Consider the following 16,990-nt stretch of genomic DNA (forward strand, 5'->3'; position numbering starts at 1 on the left):
TTCTTCATTTCTTCCACACCCCTGGGAAGCCACTATTCATGGTTGCTTTTAGTCCCCATAACAGTAACATGTAATTTGAAGAGAAGCTTATCTTTTTCAGACATCTACACAAGCATCTATGTACCCTTCTTGATAAATACATACTCTTCTGTCATTTGAATTCAGTGGGCAGATTGGTAGTGTAGAATTTCTCAGTTTAAAAATACTGCATTAAATCTACTGCCAGATGTTTCATTTCTGCTTCATGTAGCAAGCAGTTAATGTACAACTAACAATATCATAGGTGGGCTGATAAAAAAGGAAGAACATAGAAAGAAAACCTATTATCACTCCTTTCAATGATATTATATCGAGTTTTGACCTTATTAGAGCTTTCATCACCTGAAACATATGTGCAGGGAAGCAGAAAAACGCAGGACTGGGATGCACAGAACTGGAACTACCAAAAGGCTGGAACTACAAAAATCCAAACTTTGCAATCACTGAGAGTAAAGCCAGCTAAAAACTCCCCAGCAGAGCAAAGGTGGCAGAGAAGATCTGTGAGACCTTGAGGGGATGAAGAATAGGATTTAGGGCGTAGGAAGAAACTCAGGAAGGTGGGATTGTGGTGGGATGAAAGAGAGCCCCTTATTGACATCCAACCTCACCATATCCCAGAGCAGAGCAGGACAGTCAGGCTGATCTGGTCTCTGTGAGCCTTTAGCTGACCACAGACCTCCCTGCTGACCATTAACAACAGAGGTGCTGCAGTTAGGATGGATGGCTGGGGTTTAACATGGCTGAGGAAGCTGAATAACACCTCTTGCTGCTGTCATCTCCAAAAGCTGGGTATCCTCAGTTTAGATCAGCACTGGGGAATATTTTCCATTTGGGGTAGAAGTAAAATCCTGGGAATCATAAAGTTATTTGAATTTTCAACTTTCAAACATTGCATTTTCCTTCTACTAAAAAATAATGCTGAAGAGAATTAAAGGAGCTGTTCCAGGATTTCTTCTCTCTGGGAGATACAGCCAAAGTGGTAAGTTACACTGCTTGTACACCTGAAGGAAATAAAGGCAACTAGTGATTTGGGGTGAGGAAAGCAGAGTGCCAAATTCTCTGCTGCAGAATGCAAGTAGCAGAAATGTTCTGAGACAACAGACTAATTATCATGCCAGTGATTTGTATTTAATATATTTCGCTGGCTTTTACTAGGAATAAGGAAGGCTACTAAGGAACACATTCCAGGATGAGTAACTATTCAAAAGTAGGTCAGCCAAGTTTACATTTCATGCTTTGACTGGTGTGATGATCTCTTAGTAGAAACATAAACTGCTCCTTCTGGGACATAAAGCCACATCAGTTTTCTTTTTGGGGACTTACACAGAACTGTGACTATTTTTTTCCAAGTGCATTCTTTTTATTTATATGTAAATAATCTTTTTCACTAAAGAAATTCCAGTTGAGACCTTTTAAAAAAGTCAGAGCAACAAAATATTATGGATTGCATAGGGGATGAATAGCTTATTTAGGGCTATTCAGGCTTCCAGTCACTCAGTGAGGAGGATTCTTGCATCTCACATGATAATTTTCCAGTCTCTGATTCCCACTTTGCTTGTATTCCCCTTTTATTTTGATTGAGTTTTTGTTTCCAAATTATAATTTTGTTAGCATCCTGATGACTGTATTTGAATGTCATTGTCATCAAGGAAGCCAAGAAAGGCTGATTTCCATTTATTCTTTCTTGAAAAATTCTCTCAGTGGTGCTTTGTCTTTAGTTGTCATTAGGTCAATCATATACTCCTTTTACATCTTTGAGACTTTATCTATAAGAAGCTGTGGGCAGCAATCAAAGGTGTGAATGAGGTTTTGTATCTTTGTATTGACATGGGACTGGAAATACAAAATCAAGACCAAATGAAAGTGGCTGCAGCATGAGAGCTGCTCATTCAGTCAAATACCCTACATGGACCAGCTGCCAGCACCTTGTCCCTTTTATTATATAAACACCAATTAAACTGCTCTTTTCTTACAACTCCAACTAAACTGATGAAGTCAAAAGACATTTAATTTTTGGCTAAGAAAGGTCTGGGTTCAATTTATGTTGCTGAAAGTTCTCTCTGTGAGCAGGCTACTAGTAAAAGGCAAAAATGGTATTTGTAAACAGAACATTCAAATGCTTGGACTTTTTAAAGAACTTACAGCAGAAGTCATGAACATACAAAGGAGATTTGGCTAATACATCTTATGTGGCTTTCTTAATGCTGCTGAAAATTAAAGAGCCAAAGTTCCTGCAATACAAGAGATAATGCCCTTACAACGATAGAAATATTTTAAAAGCTGGAAAACTGTGAAAAATTCAGAATTTTATTGGAATATTTCAGGACTGTGTTCTAGGAAATACAGTGCTTAACATCTTAGTAACTTGTTTGAGTAGTAGTGAAGCATCACAATTTGCTGATGACACCCAAGGATTTAAAATCTTAAGGGCTGTGTGAAGGCAGTCACAGAAGTACTTGCAGACACCAAAGAATAAAATAGAAGCTGAATTTTGATCCAGTCAAATTTAAAACAAAGGGAATGAAGAAACTTTCTAAATCCTGAGTGTTCTGTGCTCGCCTCTAGGCCGATCTGTTTTGGTGCCTGGGAATAGGATTTGGGCCAAAAATAGGCTACAAAAGCATTACTTCAGTGTTTCTCAGGGAGGCCTGGGGAAAAGCAAACAAAGGCTAGTAGACTTAAAGTGAAAGTACAAAATGTTCTATAAATCAGTGTTTCTTCTAATTAGGAAATACTTTCTTTTGTTTTCTCTTTTAAAGATACGTCTCATATTGTTTAGTTCAAAACTATTTGTCATGGCTGGAAAAGGAAGAGGGAGACAAGGGTGGCCAGGTCTGGATCCCAGGACTTCATCCTGGAGGGAAATGACAAAAGGCCATAGAGGTGTAAGCATGTCACATTTTGTCACATAAGCACTATGAGGAGGATGATCTGGGAATAACAGTTCAGGGACCTGCACACTAGAGTGGTTTGGGAGCATTGAATGAACTTTACAGGTGAGGGAATAATTCACCAAATGAGCAATAACTCTGCCAACTCCTTACCATGGGACATTGTAGACATCGTTTTATGTCACAAATTTGATCAAGGTAATTTATAGAAAAAAAATCCATCTTAGCACTTAAATTCAAAGAAAAAAAGCACAAATTCAGGAAGCTTTTGTGTTTGTGTTTTGTGTTTGGGTTTTTTTTGTTTGTTTTCTTAAAGATATGTGAAAAATACAATGAAAGCTTGTAGCTTACATTGTATTTTTTGATACAGCAGGACAACAAGATATCAATATGCCTTACTCTTACAACCAAAAGCATATGTATTTCTTTGCTCTGTCAACCAGAACGTACTTCACCAGATGCAGATGTCTTAGATAAAGTGAAGCAGCTGAAAGTTCTTTTAGTTATGTTCATATCTTCATAAAATAAGGTTTTTCTTTTAAAGGAAAAGAAATAAAAATGGAATAAGGCAATTGTTTTCCTATTATTTTACAGATGTTTCCCAGGAGATTCTTTTAAAGTACTCTGATCATTCATTGCTTTTGGGTCCAAAAAATATAATTTTGTTTCATTCTTAAGGATCTTGGGAAATGGGGAGAGAAGAGTGGTCAGCGAATGTTATGAACCTGGTGTTCTGGCTCCTAAATTTCTTTTTCTGCTTCACTAGTCTGAAAAGCTGTTGATAGCAAAGGGAGCTCAAGGAGATTGTGGAACAGAAGGAAATGCTCTGTGAAGCAATGAAACCTCTGTATAAAGAACAACCTCTTTGTTCTTCTGGAGATAGCTCACGTGATAATCTGCATTAGAGCTGTGACATATTGACTGAAGAAAGTAGAGAGCTTGTTTGAAAGTGCAGACATCCCCAGTAGTTCTTATCAAAACAGCTGGGTTTAGGCTAATTTAACTTCCCCATCTCCTGCTCGTGCTGTCATATGGAAGGGGAATAACGGATGACTGTGAATGAAGTGGTGGCTTGGACCTTTCTGTGAACTGGAAAATATGGGAATACATGCAATTTTGGGTATATAACACTGATTATCCACACATAGAGGAGCAGTAAATGAATAGGCTACCCTAATAATAACTCAGAGAAGTGAGTAGCTTTTCAGGGGACATGTTTTTATTCCATTGGGAAAGCCAGAAAGCCTTTATGGCTGTAAAAAAAAAAAAACCAAAAAAAAACCAAAAAACAAAAAAACAAACAAAAAAAAAACCATAAGGGAAAAAGGGTTGCTCTGTTGGGGTTTTTTTCTAGAATTCTTGGATTTTTTTCATATATGTCTAAGAGTGAAATCTTTAGTATTTTATTTTGTGCAAAATTAGTATTTCTTTAGAAATTCTGTTTTGAATCTGCTTATTGACACAGGTCACATAAAAATAAAAGCTACTGAAAAGGTGACAACACCAGCTTATGTTCAAATAAGGGTCTGTCAAATTAGTTGCTCTTCACAAGATTCACAGTCTGATATGATTTTCTGGAATGTCCCTATTATAAGAGAGATGATAAAAGGCAAAAGGCCAGAATTTCTGGTAAACATCAGCAAGCAGGAAGGTCAATGTAATAACTATTCCATGTGATCCCACAGTAAATACATAGAGAATCAAGTTCAGACTTGGACTGAGATGATGTTAATTCCCACCAAAGTGCAACCTAGCCAATAAATCTAGTCCTCATTTGTGTGAGGACTCTACTTCTGCTGGGGAACAGAGATTTTGTCTTCCAGAAGCTTACATAAAATGGCCAGGCTTGTGGTGTGCATTGACAATAAAACCTTCTCAATTTAATCTATACCTCCCATTGGAATGTATTGTACTTCTTTTACTGCTCTAGAACAGCCATAAAGCAGGATGTTTAAATCACTTAAGTCAGTTCAAATTAATTACTAACAAGTTTTTACATTTTAATGTGACATAAAGAGAAAAATGCAATCTTCATGAAACACAATCTTAAACATAAAGTAAGATACCTTACTTGAGTACAAGGGATTTATGTTTTAGAGTTTGTTTGGAATGAGAATCCAGAAATGTGTTTCTGTGTTGAAACTAGGTGGTGACAATTAAAAGGTCACCACCTAGTTTCAACACAGAAACACATTAGTTCACAAACCCAAAAGTATATCTCCCATCTACCTGACTTTAAACTGGTCCTTTCTGCATTCCTTTGGTCTTTTACCTGGTAGTTCCCCCTGCTGCTGGCCTGCCGAAATATCCACCTTCTGCATTTCTGGGCATTATTGCTTGGATTAGTTCTGATGATTTCCAGTCTTCAGAAAAAATCACAAACGTGCAACCCAGTGACAGATTGTTAAAACAGATTTTCAGTTGATTAAGAGATGTGTATCCAGATGTTCAGATAATGAGAGACTTGGGAGCACTTATCTGCAGCTTAAAGCTTCACCATGTTAGTCTTTGTGTGTTACCTCATGAACATTACAAATGCATGGCTCATTAATGCTAATATGTTTTGCTCTAGAGCTCAAAAATTTCAAATTCACTTCAGTTCTGAAAAACCAAGGCAAACTCCATGTTTTGTATTCAATTCATGAACCTGGTAGATGTTTGGGGTTTGTTTTTGTCAAAGATTCTGTATCCAACTGCTGTCAGATACAAATTATTTAATAGAGGAAAATGTCCCCACCAAACTCTGGCAAAGTTCCTATTATATGGATTTGAATGGTATTGTTAGCATTGATGAACATCCAGTGCAATTGCCTAAGGTGTTTCTGTAAAACACCAGTCTTTCTATCTTACCCCTCAAAATGTGTGATCTGAATGAAAAGACATTTACAACATAAAAAAACCATGTTTCTACTTTAATGCAACTTTTTAAATTCTGAAATTAGAAGATTATATTTTTTAACTTGAGAACAGAATTTTAATATTCTGAAAGTTTCTTAAAAATTGTTTACTAAGTAGTTCAAAAGTATAAAATATTCTAATAACTTTTTCATCTTATTCTTTTGCACAGTAGATTTATTATCCTAATTTTTAGAATTTATATCTCAGTGAAAGTGGAATGTTAAAAGACTTGTAAAAGTGAAAGTATTGGTAAAATATTAATTTTATAACTTAGTCTTCTGGAGGAAAATAAGACTTTCTTTACTGATTCCTTGGAGTTATAGTTCACCACCTACTAATGTAATATGTGTCCAGGTGTCCTTCTCTAAAATCAGTATCATTACTGATCATTATTTTGAAAGATTTTTTTTTGATAGTGTGAAGAAGCAAAAGATATCATAATTCCATTTTTAAGGGAGAGGAATTAATGACTTTTTGAGATACCTTAAAATCAATCAAAAGAATATTGACTTTCTAGGACAATGACACTTTCCAGGATTGTCTCTGGAGTTGTCTTCGGCAGTACACTTCAATGAAATGAAAAATGTCTTGTATGCTTATATTCTCATCCAAAAATGTTGAGCAGAGGGAAATGTGGGCATTAGGAGTGTGGACAGCTGTCAACTGAAGAGGCAAGAGGGGGCAAGAGCCTTTGCTCAACACAACAAATATTTAAAATGCTTTTAATGTTATTCTGTAGCCAGCACAATGCATGGTAGCAGCACTCCTGTTGTGCTGCACTAATGCAGCTGCAAATTGAGCTACAATTAAACTCCAGAGAAAGATGCTTGGGGGGAAGAGTGCTTTCATGTTCATGTACAAAAGGAATTTTTTACAGGGAGAACAGCCTCAGGAATGACCTCCCCAGAGATGTGGTAGAGCCCCCTTTGCCAGAGATTTTCAATGTGCTGTTGAGCAGGTACCAGATATTTTCATCTAGGAACACTTTTCCACAGAAGGTTGATGAAGTAATCTTTCAAGGTCCTTTTCAACCTGGGCTATTCTAAGGTTCCATAATTCTCCAGCACAACTTTTTCTCTCCTAAATGCAGAGGTAAGAACAGATGTTAATTTGCTGGGACTGGTGACTGTGTCAAATGTGTGGGAAGTATTTTTGGAAAAGTCAAGGAGTGTTATCTGCTATTTTTGGTTGGAGGTATTTTTTCTGTATCTTTATCAAAGCCTAGTTAGGTTCCCCAGACTTAGTCATGCAAATAGGCAGGAAAAGGAAAGTGTAACACACTAACTAGAAGAATGTTCTTCTCAAACAACAATATTTAAATTAAACTATGTAAATAACATTTAAACATACAGGAAATATAGATTTATCCTGACTTAACTGCCTGCCAATTGAGGAAGGGTAATTTATCACATGCATGGTTTTAGCCCCTGGCAAATAGAAGTAAAAAACTTCACATTTTATTTCATTTCACACTTATGATAGGTGGTGTGTGCACTTGTCTCATTACCATCTGTCAGTTGATGCACAATAATTTGTTAAGAGATGATATATGTTCACATGATTCAAAGTAATCATCATGGCTTAATATATTGCTTTTTATCATCTTGGTGTCTGACTGTGAATGCCCCTAGTTTGCTATGGCTGTATAATATTGTGCTGGGTAGATTAGCAAAAATCTCGTTGTAAAGGAATTGTCTAAAGATGTTATAAACTCTCCATCCTTGGTGGTCTTTTAAAAACAGGATAGATAAACATCTGTCAGGGATGATGTGAGATGAGCTGATCCTGCCTGTGGACTGGGAATGGACTAGACCTCTTGAGACCTCTTCCAGTCCAAGGAATCTATGATTTTAGTTTAACTCGATGAAATGCCACAGAGGGATTTGTGCTAATTTAATTAAGTTGGCTTTTAAACAAGTTAACAGATGTTTACACTTATAGATGCAACCTTTTAGCATCTAGACTGTGCATTCTATTCCATTACTTCACTGTGCTTTTAATTGGAAAACTTTTCCCTAAATGTAACTGCAATGTCTGTAGGTCCATGATATGATTTTGTGTCATTCATGCAACTTTTATTCTGTCCATCATAAGCATATTTGTAGGAGGGCTTTTTCATTTACTTGGGGTCATGTGCTGGTTTTCCCACTTTTTTTATACTCTTTGTACTTCCTCCATAGGTTTAGCAGCTTACATATTGGAATCAGAGGAGTCTTACCCTTCTGAATTTTTTTTTCTCTTTTTCCTCTCCAGAAACTTGCCAGTAAACTTTGGTTTTGTTTTGTGGGGTTTTGTTTTGTTTTGTTTTTTAACTGTGACTTTCCAAACTGCATCACTTGTTAGGCTGAATCATTATCTGTACTGATAAAGAAGAAATACATTTTCATGGGCAGCATTCTTGGTGGTACATACCAGAAACTTTAAACTGTTTTCAGATGCATCTGAAGGATCTGGATGCAGACTGATTGCAAATAATAAAAGTTTCAAATCATACTATTCATCTCTGATGAGTTTATTGTAAATAAAAGGATATGTATCCTGATTTTTACTTTTTGGTTAGACCAAGGACATTGTGAGGCATGGATTCTTGCATATGTTTATATGTTCTTCAAGGTTGTGGGGTTTTTTGCTTGTTTGGGATTTTTTTTTGTTTGTTTGAATCAAAATACAGCTTCTGGAAATTGTAAGTGGAATTCCTTGATTTTTTTTTTTTTTTGTCCCAGATTACAGACTAAAGCAGTGTTTCTCACTTCTCAGGAGTTTAGATTCAGAGGAAGGATCACTGAAGTATAAGATTATTGAATTTCTGCCCCATCAAACCATTTATATGGCCACACCAATCTATTTATATGGCCTTTAAAGTATGAATAATAGTCATATAGCACCAGTAGCATTAGGTGGTTGCTCTCAACATGGAGGGAATTCTTTTGAACATTTAATGCAATTTTCCATAATCAACTCCATGACACATTTAGGACTTTGGTGTTTGGATTTATTCATGCCTTCAGGGGAGGCATGGATGTAGATTTTGCATTAGCTCATGTGATTTGCTGACAAACACTGACACTTGCTATCCAGTAGCCATCTACAAGGGCCATCCTTCCTGCTCTGTTTTGCTTATTCCTTATGTTGACTTCTGGATATTTTCTTTGCTTCATTTTCAGTCTCAGATGAGTCAGTGATATGTCTTTCTCACGTACACAATGTTAAACTAATGGCTAAAATATTTTCTATAAAATTGACAAGAGTTTTTGCTTGGCGTTGTTTTGCTTTATTTTGTTTAGTTTTGTTTTGTTCTGGTTTTGAGCACTTTCTGGTGCTTGCAGTTACTGGGGTCTCTAGTTCTCCTGGTGCTCTACCAGCCAGTCCATCATCTTCTCTAGTAGGAGCAGTCTGAAAACATCAGCCTAAGTGGTGCAGCTGTAATGATGCAGCTCTAGGCACCCTCTTGATCTCTAGACATTTTCACCAAAGTAATTGCCTGCTATTGTAGGAATCTTTCCCCTTTCTGTGACATTGCTTTTCTTGAGGTTTCTTATTTTGTATGTGAAAGGCTTTAAGCTTATTATAGGGTGGATGGTGTTTGTTTTTGGTGGAGTTGTGGTATGGTCTAAATTCTGCTGTGTGGTTACATTCTGTGCTGGGGAACCAGATTTGATAGCCCTGATCAGATTAGTGGGAGTCATGATCTCATTATTGGTATTTGTAGTGCTGCAGCACCTTCCCTAATGGTACTGGAAAAGAAATAAATGGTCCCACTCATGAACTAAAGAATTATAAAACATAGAAATAAAAAGTTCATGTAATCCTGATTAAACAGAACCAACTGTTCCCTAATTCCTCTGTGTTGTATAGTGCTAGGCAATATAGTGATTTCTAAACACTAAAAATTTAAATAAGCTATAGTGTTAATTCAATTTTAGTACTCTTCTATTTCAATCTGTTCCCTAAATACTTTGGTCTTTTATCCTTTTCTGTTGTCCTCTTTTGTGAGTGAGTAAAGCAAAGACTTCTGTGATCAGCCTTTTTCTTGTGAAATTTCCTGTTTTGTCAGACTTTTATCCCTGACCTTACAGAGCAGTCTTTAAGAGATCTCTGAGTCCAAGCAGGACTCAACTAATTTAATGGCCAACTGGAAACAGGGGCATGCAAGAACTATATTTTGATTAAAGTTTTGATTTGACACTGCTTCTGCATCCCTGTTTATTTATTTATTTACCATAATCCTGCACTGGCCATTCATTTCTGCCTCAGGCTTGACTGTTCTGTTCTGCTGGAATTGTTATTTAATCTCTTTCATTCCAAAGAGAATTCAGCTCATTAAAGCAGCAAGAAAGATTTTCAGCAGAGCATTAAATGCTCAGGAGCTGTCTGGGGGTGTATGTATACTGTGCATATGTGTATGTCTGTTGGTGAGAAAGAGGGAAGGGGAAGTGACCAAAATAAGGAAGCTCCCTTATGTCTTCTCACATAGAAAGTGGTATGGTTTTATGCTTTGTTTTATTTCTTCAATTACCACTTCTCAGAGTCTCTGTCTCTCTCAGGGAATGGCAAACCCAGTCTTAATATTCTGACTTAAAAAGTAAAATTATTGTAAAGTGTCAGTCCAAATTCAGCCACTGATTGAACCTTTTTAAACTTCTAGACATGACATTAACAATAAAAAAAACTGGAAATGTTTTACAATCATAATGACTAACCAGGTCCATGTTTTCTACTTCTTTCCACAGAATCACTTAAAGAGATCTGGAAATGGGTAGTTTCAAACACTGCTGTTTGGATCAGTAATTTGTTCTAATATTTAATTTTTTTAAATTTAAAAGGTTTCATTTTTAATGAGCATTAAAATGAACACCACATGCCTTTTTTATTTTAGCCAGTTAGCTGAATGGAATAGATTAGTGTTTTCAATTAGCTGTAATTGATCAAGCTTGCTATAGGAGGTCTGTACTGGAACTAAGGTTGGAATAATTTCTCCTTCCACTTCTGCCATTGCTTCTATGCAAAAATGATATAGCTATAAATCTGAGGATGCCAAGCATCCATCTTGCTTTGTATTTGCTTGCAACACCTACTGATGGGTCCTTTTGAAAACTCGAGTAGGCAGTGATGATTTTATATGGAATTTGAATATCCCTGTACAGAGAAGTATGAAAAATTCTGTTAGTGGAAGGAGTAGGCAAAGAACGCTGAGAGGATTTGATGCAGATCATTCTGCCATGCTGAGGCCAGTGTATTGTTGTGCCTAAGTCTTGTAGACAGACATGTCTAACCTGTGATGTGTGTTCTGCAATGTCCCTAGAGAGTCCTAATCCTGGTAATTGGGCAGGCACGTATAACTCATGGCTAGAGCCACTGTGTAAGTCATCTCCCAGGATGTTGCAAATGCAAAGCAGAGAGCTGAGGTTATATACAAAACATCTATGCAATAGCCGCAAAATTGGAAATAGGCACCCACAGCAAATAAATGCTTCTTTTAACTGGCATATGGAAAGAAACTTGAGTGGATTTTTTTCTTTTTTAAATTTGGTTGGCTTTTTAATTGTTACTGTTAACTTATGGTATCATCTTAAAGGAATATTTGTCTGAGAACAGTCCCCTTCTGAAGTAGGGATGAACAGATCATAAATGCATTGCATGTGGGACCCTCTGCAAGTTTACAGCATAGGAAGGAAACTTGGAAACAGCTGGTCTGGTGACAGCACTTAATAGATTGTTTTACATATGGTCTGTCTTGTTGAGAAGAAAATGGAAATCCCGAGAGACTGCATAATAAGCTCATAAGAGGAGGGGAAAGACCCCTCTGAGGGTGTAATTAGAGTGACAGACCTAAGGGAGGAAGCAAGGGCAGGAGGTTAAGAGGAGGTGCTGCAAGGAGACAGGAAAAAAAAAAAGAATAACTGCCAAATCTCTGTAAGATCCCAAGGACTCTGAAGAGAAACATGTGAGAAGGTCATGAGAGTGAGGGCACCAGAGAGCAGCCCTAAGTGCTCAGTCTGTGCTATGAGAGTCCATCTGGGGGTCTTCCCTCTCTCCAGAGTGTATTGGTGTGTTGGGGAGCCCTGGCTGGGCTGCCCACCCACACTTTCACGCCGCTTCTGCATCCACATCTTCTTGTGGCATCCCTTCCCCAGCTCGTTCCACAGAGCTGCTCCTTGTCATTGTTTCTACTTTTCCATGAGAGATATGGACAGCCATCTGTTCTTGGAGCACAAGTCTTATGAGAAGCAGCTGAGGAGACTGTGCTGTTTCTGCTGGAGAAAAGGAGGCACAGGGAAGACTTTATCACCACAGCTGACTGAAAGGAGGTTTTTGCAAGGTGGAGGTGAGCCTCTACTTCCAGGTAACAAGTGACAGAATGAGATGAAAGGGCCTCAACTTGCACCAAAGGAGGCTTAGACTAGATTTTAGGGAATCTAAAAGAATGTCTTCACCAAAAGAATTCCAAAGCATTGGAACAGACTGCTCAGGGAAACAGTGGGCTCACCATTCATAGAAGTGTTCAAAAGACATGTGGATATGGCACTTGAGGATATGTTTAGTGGTGAACATGGTGGTGGTGCTGCTGAGTTGACAATTGGACTTGGTGATCTTAGAGGTCTTTTCCAATCTTTATGGTTCTATGGTCCAGACCTGTGGAGTGGGCAGAAGGACCACCAGTGAGCTGTAGCCTTGGAGACTGCCAGAGCAGGCTTACAGAGAAATACATATAGAGGAATACACAGTGTGTGCATAGAGGAATACACAGTGTGTGTCTCCTGGGTTTCCCTTTGGGACTAGGAATTATATCTTACGTGATGAGTGAATGCAAACTTGTTCATACAGTGATTGAAAAAGTGGCTGCAGTCAGACTAAGAAAACTTTTAAGCAAAAATTAGCATAAATCTGAATTTCTTTATGAAATATTTTTGTGAGATCCAGTGAATGATTTGATTTCCTTGCAGATGTTTTGTTCTTCTGGTGCTGTTTGCAGACACCCTTTTTCACTCAGATCCAATAACTGAGCATTTGTTATCCTTCTTTTGAGATTCACGCCATTGGAGCAGATGTGAACTCTTTGGTTTGGATGCCAGTCCAGGTAGGTTTCATCAGCCTTTTCTACTCTGATAGACAAGTATTATGGCTTACAATTTATTCAAATCTTTTCTCAGTTATGCCTTGCAGTGTCTAGAGGATCCATCACAGAAAGACAGGTACGCTGACCTGGAATAAAATATGACTCATGGCACCATAGTTTGCTCTAAGCTGCTGGGCCAAGACAGGTATTTGAAATGCTGCAATTATTTACTTGCATTGGAGATGGTCTTACTGAAATAAAGCATTTAGTTAGGTATCATCATGAGGCTACCTTGTAGAGCAATCTTTGCTGTATGTGGGTAGAGCAATCATCCCTGGATCTGGTTAGAAGTAAAATTCATGAGAACATTCCTGACTCTTTTGAGATGTTGAGAGAAATATATGGCTGAGGCAAAATTCAAAAAACTTTAAAAAAACCCAAACAAAGAAATGCCAAAACACAACAGTCATGATTATTCTTCTCATCCTTCAGTTAGAACTAGGATTTATTTGGAACACAAAAACCTGGAAATCTTGACATAAAAATCTTGCTTTTAGTTTCATCCCACCCAAAACGGGACAATGGAGTTATATATAGTCACACAAAGTTTTATCTGCAATTGACAGAAGATATTTCAAAATCACTCAAAAGGAAGAGAGTATGCACTGACTGAAAGTAGAGTACTTAGTCCTTTAGGCAAGTGTCTGAAATTAGAGATGGGGAATCCAGACCTTGAGACATCAAAAGGTACTTCAGAGGAAATCTTTCAATCACTGTTTTCTACCAGAAAAAAAAAGGAGTTGGTTAAAAATAATAACAACAGTAATTAAATAGTGAAATATAAAGCTTTTAACCTATAGCAATCCAATAAAGACTGGAATTGGCTTTAAGTTATCTTTGATTTGAGGAGAGACTTGGAAACAAAGCCAAACCCACAGTTGCTGACATAGGCCTCTGGCTTCCAGACTCTGCCTCTTTGCTGCCATGCAGAGAAGAAAAACAAGCCTGCTCCTATGCAACTCATGTAAATGAAGGATTTCTGGTTTGTAGCTGGCAAGCAGATGCTGATTTTATTGAAACATAACAAAATAGCATGTCTTTGTTTTTTGATTTCCATTTGCCACTTAAGAGGGCTCTCAGCTGAAAATAAGAAACTTCTTGCAGCTTGAGGAATCCTCACTCTGAATTCAATGGGTAATGTCTCTGAAACATCAGTGTCAAGGCTTTGATTTCTGATTAACCATCTGTTTGTTTTTTTATGTTGCCACATTTTGGGTGTTTGACTTTGTGTTCTTAATGTTTTTTTCTGCAGTTCAAAATGTGTTAATAAATTCCTTATCCATTGTCAGGCTATTGAAAACATTATTCTGGAATTATTGAATAAAAAAAATTAGAAATTGCTTGCTCGCAAATTTTAAGCAGAAGTCTTCCTGGTATAAAAATGTTTTAATCCTCTTAGTAGGAAGTTCCTTTTTAGTGTATTGGTAAAAATATTTGCTTAACTTACATTCTGTTTAGTAATTATTTCCAAAAACCATGTTTGATAAATACTGCAATGTTGGAATTAGTTCAGGTACAAAAGCTTGATTTTAGGTTTAATTTTTATGTATATTTTGATACCATATAATATATGTGATAAAAAAAATATATCCAAAATTGCAATTGTTGCTAAATTTTTACTATGTACACGTATCCACAGAAATTTGTGTGTAAACACGTAGATATAGATGTATTTTGAAAATACTCATGTATTGCTACAGATATTTTATATTAAATTTCTCTGTGTGTATATAGGTATTTCTGGAATTTTTTTGACTTGGGCAATGCCAAATATCTAAATATCTGTAGTTGGGTTCATTCAGCTGCTTTGCACTGATGGCTGTTTTCTCTTCCTGTTTTCCTTTTCTGACCATCCCTGGCAGATATGCTTTAAAGAGGAAGATCACAGGTTCTCCTTCTCCTCCTCCATGTTTGGAAACAAAATGATCTTCCGAACACAGAGAGGCTCTCTGTAACTCAGAGTAACACTCCATAAATGAACATTATTTGTGTAGAAACTGCAGTGTGTCCTGCAAAGGCAGACAATACTGTAAATGAGAGCAAATAATTTCGTCCTGGTTTGGGAAGTCCTAAATTTGTGGTGAGCTTGTGCATAGCTGTCTGTTTGAGATAGCCTGAGGAGTTACTGCTTCTTTGTTTTTCTGCCCCCCTTGTCTCAGCTCTGCCCTGTACAGTTCCCTTCAGTGCATGGATGTGGATGAGATCATAGCTAGTTCTGCTTTTCTGTTTCCCTTTCTCTCTTGTCTATGTTTACAATAAAGTGCCTGTATTGAAACTGCAATGAATATGCAGAGTGAAGGAGGAACTTCTTTTAGTGCAATTCTTTTTCTTGGAGAAGTTTTTCAGATAAAGTTGAGCAAGACCCTGAAGGATTTTTTTTAAAAATTGCGATTGAAAAAGATAGAAGGAGGTTTCTCAATGCCTGTTGTCCTGGTTTTGGCTGAGATATAATTTAGTCTCTTCTTCATTGGTTCAGAGATGTGTTTTGGATTCAGTAAGATAATAATGTTGACGACACACTGATGTGGAGGACTCCCAGAAATAAGTAAGGCCTAGGGATCACAGGGAATGACTCTGCTGTTTCCCTTCTGATGCAGTAAACCACTGGCTGCAAGGCTAGGGAGAAACAGAAGGATGGGGGAAAGGTTTCCTCTTCTATAAATATTCTACAAATACCAGGGAATTTCATGGTCCAACAAGGCTCCCCACCAGTGTATAGCAGAGATTGTATCCTCTGAGAGAGCTTGTCTTGCAGACATGCTTCTCTTCCACTGGTGAAGACTCCAGCTTCCCCTTCATCCAAAACATTATACTAATATGTCTTTCTGTGGTGGCTGGTGTATGTTGAGACAAATATTAGGAAACCTCTAGTGCACTTTAGCAGTTGGAAATGAGGAGGTTCAGCATCACATAATCAAGCAGCTATTTGTGGATGACAGGCAAGTGCTCCACAGACCACATGGCTGGAACTTCCTGATTAATGCCTTTCCCAAAAGCTATGCAGTCCATCCTAGCTGCTCCTGTCACTCCAGGGTCTGAATACATACTCCAGCTCATCATAGTTATTACAGGCAGCTGAAGCAGAAATGGCTCTAGGTAAAATTACCTGGCAATTTCCATTATAAAATACTGTTTTCAATGACTTATAGCTTCTCCAAAGTTTAATTTGTTTTAAACTTTCCACAGTAAAACCTTTGTTCTTGTGGGGGGAGGGGCAGGAAGGGGCAAGAGAGGAAAGAACGTGGGTAAGGAGAATAAATGGATAGACTTAAAAACCCTGAAGGATCTTGTCTACTTTTCTCTTCTAGAAATATGTGCATTTTTTACCTTCCTTTTTGGGAGCAAGGACAAGTAGACAGTGCTTGTGGTGCTGAAGGTGGCTCCTGTGGCTGTTCCTTTGTAATTGCACCCACGGTTATGCATTTGGAAACCTGTTTGCAGATGGTCAGATGTGGGACAGCTGGCAGTTCATTTTTCCCATGACAATGATGTGTGTGCTCCTACCCCTTGCCAGAACCGATGTCCTTCCAGCAGAGCCAGGTTCTGAGCCTGTCCCTTCCTGAGTGGCGTGGGACACATTGGCCGTCAGCCTGGCCGGGAGCTCCTGCGACGTTGGCCCGTGACCTGGGACTCTGGATCCAAGGTCCAAGCAGGAAAGAGGAGATGGAGATCAGACTGTTGGGGAAGGTGTCTCGTGCAGATGGCAGGGTGGCTGTGGCATTGCCAAGGAAGAAGGAGGCGCTGGGGCAGGAGGAGAAACATGGAATGATGAAACACGACGGATGAAAGCCCGTGCTGAATGGCGCCATTGTACAGCTGCTTAAACAGGAGTTACACACGCACTTGTGTGCTCTGTTACACAGTTCTGAGCTGCAGGAGTGCTAATCGTTCCTGCCATTTATTTCCAAGGGTGTCCAGTGCTTGGAGGGTGAATTTGGGCTGTGTCATAAAGGCTGCTGAATCCCTTCCTTCTTTGAGGTCAATATTGTTGAAGGACAGAGGATTGCTGAAGAAGAGAAAATGTCTTTCGTCACTTTGTGACTTG

The 16,990-nt window shown here is 38.1% G+C and overlaps 1 long non-coding RNA gene across 1 annotated transcript; it reads left to right on the forward strand.

Moving 5' to 3' along the window:
• Window positions 1-780: 780 nt before the first annotated feature.
• Window positions 781-16,291, forward strand: LOC127059354 (uncharacterized). Its single transcript, XR_007777044.1, has 3 exons — window positions 781-1,018; window positions 12,856-12,906; window positions 16,254-16,291. It is a non-coding gene; the product is annotated as an uncharacterized LOC127059354 (long non-coding RNA).
• The last annotated feature ends 699 nt before the right edge of the window (window positions 16,292-16,990 follow it).

This window comes from Serinus canaria, chromosome 3 (assembly GCF_022539315.1).
Source record: "Serinus canaria isolate serCan28SL12 chromosome 3, serCan2020, whole genome shotgun sequence".
Lineage (NCBI taxonomy): Eukaryota > Metazoa > Chordata > Aves > Passeriformes > Fringillidae > Serinus > Serinus canaria.